Source organism: Anguilla rostrata, chromosome 4 (assembly GCF_018555375.3).
Source record: "Anguilla rostrata isolate EN2019 chromosome 4, ASM1855537v3, whole genome shotgun sequence".
NCBI lineage: Eukaryota > Metazoa > Chordata > Actinopteri > Anguilliformes > Anguillidae > Anguilla > Anguilla rostrata.
Genome location: NC_057936.1, coordinates 67,393,694 through 67,402,019, shown reverse-complemented (window position 1 = coordinate 67,402,019; position 8,326 = coordinate 67,393,694). Strand labels below are relative to the sequence as shown.

General features: G+C 48.1%; 1 protein-coding gene across 1 annotated transcript in view; it reads left to right on the top strand.

The window, feature by feature from the left end:
* Positions 1-7,536: 7,536 nt before the first annotated feature.
* Positions 7,537-8,326, top strand: part of lnx1 (ligand of numb-protein X 1) — a 32,633-nt gene continuing 31,843 nt past the window's right edge. The window contains exon 1 of the mRNA XM_064334166.1: positions 7,537-8,178. The gene's annotated coding sequence lies outside the window, so the exon portion shown is untranslated. The remainder of the gene's footprint in view (positions 8,179-8,326) is intronic.

Below are 8,326 nucleotides of genomic sequence, written 5' to 3'. Positions count from 1 at the left end.
AGCACAGACTGAAAGAGTATCTCTTGCGTCTTTGTTGAAATAGTTTTTATTGTCTCTTTTACAAACTGTCAGAGAAACTTTCCTGATGTGGCGTGCCTTTAAATGGTCTCTCCTATAAACCATATTTATTCTTATTTAAGTGAGTTTATTTCATCTATCAATTTTTTCAGACTTACAAATGCATTCCAGAACCGAACAGGCTGTAAAAATTCCTGCGTATTTTGTATGTAATGTGTGTAAACAGAGAGTCTGTCTACCCCGGTGCCGGTGGCTGCAGATGATTAGAGGAAAGATGTTTTTCATTTGTGTGTGAGGACTGAGCAGAGGAGAGAGGGGGGGGGGGAGTGAGAGAGAGGGAGAGAAAATGAAAGATGTCTGCTTTACTCTCCATTAAAATATGAAGATTGTTTACTCACTGACACAGAAAATAGAAAAAATTGTTTAAAAAGAAAACGCAAACAAATATGCAGCAAAATAATTCAGTTCAATTCAATAAAATTGAATCAGCATTACTGAATAGAATAATATTGCAAAGCCATGACATTAAAACCAAACAGAAAACATCAGTATAATTACTATAAATAAATAAATAAACAAGCTAGTTACATGAACAAATAACAGCAATCAGGATTATATTATTAATAATAATTGTAATGGTGATGATGACGAAACTAACACCGATGATATTTAGGATGCAGTGCAGCTTTTTGTGAATTCATCCACAGGTTGTCCAGACCACACACACACACTACTTATGCATGCACGCACACACACTTACCTACACATACACATGCATGCATGCACGCACACACACATGCACACACACACACACACACACACACACACACACTCACACACATGCATTTAGATAGCCAGGGTGAGAGCAGCAGGGGCCAGAGATGAGTGGAAAGGTCAAAGGTCACATATTGAATCTGTCCTCAGGCCGTTCACCTATGGAGTGTTGGGAAGGGGGGAGGCCGAGATGACAACAATGGTCCTCTGTGATCTCCATGCCCCCCCTACACACATACACACCTCCCCCAACACACTCGCCCCACACCTCCTCTCAACACACCCCCTCTACACACTGCTACCCCTACCTACACCCCACCTGCACACACACTGTCCCCAACACACAACTCTGCTCCCCACACACACCACACTCTGTACACCCCCCCTACACACACACACCTACACACATCTCCCCCCCACACTCTGCTCCCCTACACACCCTTGATTGAGCATACTTTCCCAAACCCCTGTGAGTTTCCCAAAATGTCACCACACATCACCTGACACACCAAGTGACATTTACAGAGACTTTCAGAAGAGATGCTCCAACTCCCAGAGCTGGTCCTGCCCCCCCCCCCATCTCTCTCACTCTCTTTCTCAGTGCACATTGTGCTGAATTTAGTACAGGAAGTACTTCTCTGTCTCAGTTTTATTGTTTGCACTGATGCTGCTGAGCTTTTTCCCCAGTAACTGAGTTTGTGTCCCTGTGGCTCTCTGCTGCAGTGAACGCTGAGTCTGTACCCCATCAGAGAGCTTCTCTTCTTCTTATCCATGCTCTCTTATTTCATTCTGTGTTGTGATTTTGTTTGTGATTCCCAATAAGTGATAAAATTGTTGTTGTGTCGCATGTTGGTTGATTCTGATGAGGTCTGTAGATTGGTTCTGACCCAGAGTCGGTGAGGTGTTAGTCTGGAGGCTCAGGCCCGGCTGAGTCGGGGGACTGAGTTCATGGCACAGGTCTTGGCTCAGGCCCAGCTGAGTACGTGTGTGTGCATGTGTGTGTGCGTGTGTGTGCATGTGTGTGCGCGCGTGTGTGAATATCTGCATGGTTTTGGCCTCAAGCTTAATTTGACATGAGTTGTGATGCAAAACTACTTCTTGCTGATCTTGACATTTTTCCACTGAAAGCAAATGAAGGGCCTAGAAACAGGAGCCCCTGATGTGGTGAGAAACATCCACACTTCACAGGACGTGTGTGAAACCTCCACACTTCACAGGACGTGTGTGAAACCTCCACACTTCACAGGACGTGTGTGAAACCTCCACACTTCACAGGACGTGTGTGAAACATCCACACTTCACAGGACGTGTGTGTAACACCCACACTTCACAGGACGTGTGTGAAACATCCACACTTCACAGGACGTGTGTGAAACATCCACACTTCACAGGACGTGTGAAATGCTTCCTGTTAAAAAACCTGACCCACTGATATCTATTCGGTGTTTCGACAGCCAATCAGCAGCCAGATCGCATAGCTTCTGCGTGATCATGTGATGTGTTTTTTGTTTCAATAGCCAATGAGTTCATGTTCACTATTTTTCATCCACAGTTCTGGAAATCTTAAGGAAAGGCGGGACTTACATTAGGTAATATCTCGATCAGCACGGAATGAACACATCAAACATCTTTTACCTAAAGTAGTAATACATGAACTCTATGATATAATGGCCTAAATAGCTGTATGACATGCAACTTCCTGTGCGTGCATCCAATTTGAATACTTGGCAGGATTGATGCACCTGAAGGCAACAGAACGCAATACTCTGAATGGATATTGCTCCAAAAATGGAAACATGAATACAAGGTATCATCTCCGTTAAGGTGGAGCTTGCCCCAGAATGTTCTGTTACCCAGAGGGTGGAGTCAGCAATCCCTAACCAGCTCAACCCAACTTACAATTGCAAAGTAATGCACTGAACAAATTGGCACGTACTCGGAATCTTTCTGACAACTACCCCCAATGGTGCAGTGTACATTCTGTCCAAAGAAAGGTGACAAGCCCTTGCTGGGGGCGGAATGGCACAGGTGCGTCCTTATCTCAGCCAAACAGGAGAACCAGCTGGGCCCCTGGACTGGTATAGACGGGGCCCCTGGCCCGGTATAGACGGGGCCCCTGGCCTGGTATAGACGGGGCCCCTGGCCCGGTATAGACGGGGCCCCTGGCCCGGTATAGACGGGGCCCCTGGCCTGGTATAGACGAGGCCCCTGGCCCGGTATAGACGGGGCCCCTGGCCCGGTATAGACGGGGCTCCTGGCCTGGTATAGACGGGGCTCCTGGCCCGGTATAGACGAGGCCCCTGGCCCGGTATAGACGGGGCTCCTGGCCCGGTATAGACGAGGCTCCTGGCCCGGTATAGACGAGGCCCCTGGCCCGGTATAGACGGGGCTCCTGGCCCGGTATAGACGGGGCCCCTGTCCTGGTATAGACGAGGCCCCTGGCCCGGTATAGACGGGGCTCCTGGCCTGGTATAGACACTCCATCTGGGTGTGTGTGTGTGAGTGTGTGTGTGAGTGTGTGAGTGGGTTGTATGCTGCTAAATGATCACAGGAGTGCTATGCTGTGCAGATGTGATGAATATTTATGCTCATCAGAGGAAGAGTCCTGCAGCTTTGGGAGCAAATAACTGGGCAGAGCCCGACCCCAGCCCTGCACCACCTCACCGTCTGCATGCAGTCACAGCTCATAGTATCCAGCTAAAGGCCACTTCAATAAATCTGCGGCAGGAGATGGTGCAGTCAGCCTGCAGAAGCAGCCCTTTTGTCACAGTCAGGACAAACGCTGCTCTCACGTTGCTCGCACGCGGCCTGTGGAGCAGGATGGTGTTGCGTTTCCTGGCCCTGATCGCACGCCTACAGCACAAACACAAGCCCAGCTCACAGAATAAGATCTTTCAGTGACGCAGAGAGTGTGAACAAGGAAAGAGAAATGTGGAAGGTTATGTACAGGAGCGTAATGCTGCGTTGTGGGAAGAGGAAATATAAGGCTGCAACCCGAGGTTAAAACAAGACGGTGAAAGGATCCTTTACAGGTACAGGTAAAGATCCAGGTCAGGATCCACCTGCAGAATCTCCAGTGACATGTCCTAACGCTCGTGAGCCCAACCCGGCACCGGGGACTGGAACTGAAAACAATAGCTGGGATTAGAGCCCAAAGCAGCACCTGACCAGAGAGCAGCACGCTGTGGGTACATATGGCAACAAGAGAGAGGTGTGGTTTATGGCAGGGATGCAGACAAAGGACAGAGAACACAGGACACCCAATACTGGAGGACCACAGTGTCTGGGCTGCTCCGGCCCCTCCTAGTTCTGCCCTTTGAAGGTTCTTTGGAATGTTTTTAAGTCAGTGTTCTAGAACTCCACTGTCTTCAGTTACCGGTAGTGATTGTGACATCAGCATTAGAATGTTCAGTTGAAAGCATTCTGGTCACGTATTTGTGATCTTACACCTCAAAACATTGCACTCACTTTTTCAGCCTGGCTCCACCTACTACACAACTCAAAAAAAAAATGCATCATGGGGTGGGTGGAGTAGGTGTGTCCATCTCATTTGCATAAAAGTGGGTGTGTCCATATCATTTGCATGGAGTATTTTATATGTCAATTATTTGTACAGACTCATGAAACTCAGATCAACAATATATACTGCTCACATATACACACGTGGACACACACACACAAGTGCCTTTGTTGTGTGAATACGTTGATGTCTGTTTGTGTACATGTAGGTGTGTGCGTGTGAGTGTGTGTGTGTGTGTGAGGGTGGGTGTGTGCTTGCAGGTAAAGAAATTATGGTCAGCTTCATCTGCAGAGAGAATTCCAGAATCCCAGCCAGTCAGTTCTGTTACCAAGGGCAACAAGTCTTTTTCCCCTGTATGATTGACAGGTGGTGATGAAACGAGGCAATGGTACAGCCACTGGCCAGGCTGGATAACAAGGCTCAATCTGCCCTATGCCTCTGGGAGAGCAATACTCAAAGCTGTGTGTGTGTGTGTGTGTGTGTATGCTTAGAAGATGTGGTAACAGCAGGTATGTAAGTGCTGTGTGTGTGTGTAAGCGCTGTGTGTGGATTTGCCTCCGGCGGTAAACGGGAGAGTAAAGGAATGGTGTTTCCCAGGCAGGTTTCAACCAATCAGGATCAGCCCTCTCAGATCAGCCAGCTGCTGTTCATATGGAATCCTAATTATGTCCAATTATGTCTGATTAACTCCAATCAATGCGAAGCTTTCAGGGACACAAACCGGAGGGGGTTCTGGGTAGAGCGCTGTCGCGGTGACGCAGTTAATTTCAGTCACCTGACCTGTCTCTCACATGATGATGATTATTATTATTATACTTATTATTACTATTAATATTGCATTATTATTATAATTATTATTATTATTATTATTAGTAGTATTATATTGCATTTTTCCCCATTCTCACATTAAACAGTGGGCAGAGAATGGCGCTGAGCAATCCACCACAGACTCAGATAAAATCACCAGGCCACTGGCGGTGTGACTGATTGCATTGTGCTGTGCTGCAGTGTAAATGTAGGCAGGGCTTAGGGTAAGAGTGAATGTGCTGTACTCCTGTAGAGCAGCCCTGGCTCGCAGTGCTCCGCGGTGCAGTGGCTCACTCCATCTTCACCTCATCTCCAGCCGTCCCTGGCTTGGCTGCACTGTGACGAGATGGAGCCTGTTACCGCGGCGATGACAGCCCTTTGATGATGTCAGAGCGGTGGCTGCCTGCGGTCCTGTTTGAGGTATGCAGCTTCACTGAGGTATGGAGCGAGTCTGGACTCGCCTGGTAGACGGCTTCACTTTCATAACCTGCGTAAACACAACCCTGTACCTGTGTAAACACAACATACTACACACAACCCTGTACCTGCGTAAACACAACACACAACATACTACACACAACCCTGTACCTGCTTTAACACAACACACAACATACTACACACAACCCTGTACCTGCATAAACACAACACACAACATACTACACACAACCCTGTACCTGCGTTAACACAACACACAACCCTGTACCTGCGTAAACACAACTCACAACATACTACACACAACCCTGTACCTGCTTTAACACAACACACAACATACTACACACAACCCTGTACCTGCATAAACACAACACACAACATACTACACACAACCCTGTACCTGCGTTAACACAACACACAACATACTACACACAACCCTGTACCTGCGTAAACACAACACACAACATACTACACACAACCCTGTACCTGCGTTAACACAACACACAACATACTACACACAACCCTGTACCTGCGTTAACACAACATACTACACACAACCCTGTACCTGTGTAAACACAACATACTACACACAACCCTGTACCTGCGTAAACACAACACACAACATACTACACACAACCCTGTACCTGCGTTAACACAACACACAACCCTGTACACACAACCCTGTACCTGCGTAAACACAACACACAACATACTACACACAACCTTGTACCTGTGTAAACACAACACACAACATACTACACACAACCCTGTACCTGCGTTAACACAACATACTACACACAACCCTGTACCTGTGTAAACACAACACACAACATACTACACACAACCCTGTACCTGCGTAAACACAACACACAACATACTACACACAACATTGTACCTGCGTTAACACAAAACACAACATACTACACACAACCCTGTACCTACGTTAACACAACACACAACCCTGTACACACATACATCTCCACACTGTCTCTGCACAAACTCACAGCTTATATAATTAATTTGACTAATAGATGTTGGGGGGTGGGGGGGTGGAGGGTTCATGATGAACCGGTGAAACACGCCTCCACTTCTGTTCCTTTAATACGAAAGAGCCTCTGGACTCTCAGCTGAAACTCCAGGCCCTGTTACAGCAAGAGGAGGAGCACTCTGAGCTGAAACTCCAGGCCCTGTTTCAGTGAGCGAAGGAGCACTTTGAGCTGAAACTCCAGGCCCTGTTTCAGTGAGCGAAGGAGCACTCTGAGCTGAAACTCCAGGCCCTGTTTCAGTGAGCGAAGGAGCACTCTGAGCTGAAACTCCAGGCCCTGTTTCAGTGAGCGAAGGAGCACTTTGAGCTGAAACTCCAGGCCCTGTTTCAGTGAGCGAAGGAGCGCTTTTGTGGTTTGACAGGTCTCAGGGACAAATGACCCCTTTAATGGTGGGTATAAATATTTATATGAATCAGGTGGAGGCCTGGAATGCCCTCTGATCCGTGGGGAGGTTACGTACATGGTCGGTCATGGGATAGATGCAAAGTAAACACTCCCCAGGGAGCCTGGCCCTCTGTCCCCCTCTCCTGTACAGCAGTACTGCAGGTTATTAAAGGAGGAATGACATTACAGTTTAAGCATTAGGAGTGCTGGCCGCTCCTCTTCTGGGCCCTGTGCTTTGGGAGTGCTGGCAGCTCCTCTTCTGGGCCCTGTGCTTTGGGAGTGCTGGCAGCTCCTCTTCTGGGCCCTGTGCTTTGGGAGTGCTGGCAGCTCCTCTTCTGGGCCCTGTGCTTTGGGAGTGCTGGCAGCTCCTCTTCTGGGCCCTGTGCTTTGGGAGTGCTGTGCTTTTCCCCTCACCTTTATCCCAGGTAACTCCGCCCCCTCTTCTCCCTGTCTACAGTTTGTTCCTGTCACAGAACAGGTTTATCCAGTCACCTCCTCTGGCTCATTTTACATGGTCTAAATGGAGCAGAGTGGGTGGGTGGGGAGGCAGAGTTTAGCTAAATCTGGACTGCTTGGTTTGGGCCTAATTGTGAGTCAGCTTGTACCTGGTTTTATCTTTGTCTTAACCTGGCTGTGAGTCAGTTTTGAATTTTAGTTTAGTTTCGGAGCAGCCATGGCTGTGATTTGGTTTAGATGGGGTTGTGGTTCAGTTTGGACCTGGTTGTGGTTCAGTTTGGACCTGGTTGTGATTTGGGTTTGGCTGTGGTTTTGGCTTAGTTAGGACCTGGTTGTGATTTGGTTTACACATGGTTGTGGTTTAGTTTGGACCTGGTTGTGATTTGGTTAGGATGTGGTTGTTTAGTTGGGACCTGGTTGTGATTTGACTATGGTGTGTCTGTGGATCTGTGTGTCTCACATGGCTCAGTCATGCCTTGCTTGATACTCTGTGCTGATTGGTTGGCCAACAGAACTCTGCATTTCCATTTTTGTGTTCCAACCAATGAGCTGCAACCAGAAGAGGGACAAAGTCCCCGAGGGCTTCCATAGTCCTCCCTCTCTCTCCTCTCTCACTCTCCCTCTCTCTCCTCTCTCACTCTCCCTCTCTCCTGACTGTTCACGGATAACTCCCGTCTCAGGTAACACCTGGACAGGTAACTCTACTCTCACAGGAGCTGACCCACAAGCTCGCTACACCTGGTAGGTGCTGGTTTTTTAAGTTTGTTTGTGACAGCTTTGGTTTATTAAGGGAAAGCATATTTTTCCCCTGTGTGCTGAGATGGCAAAAGGCTGTGTACGGCGGACGAGCTCAGCATGCGCGGCGGCTGTAAGGGTAAACACACAGCCA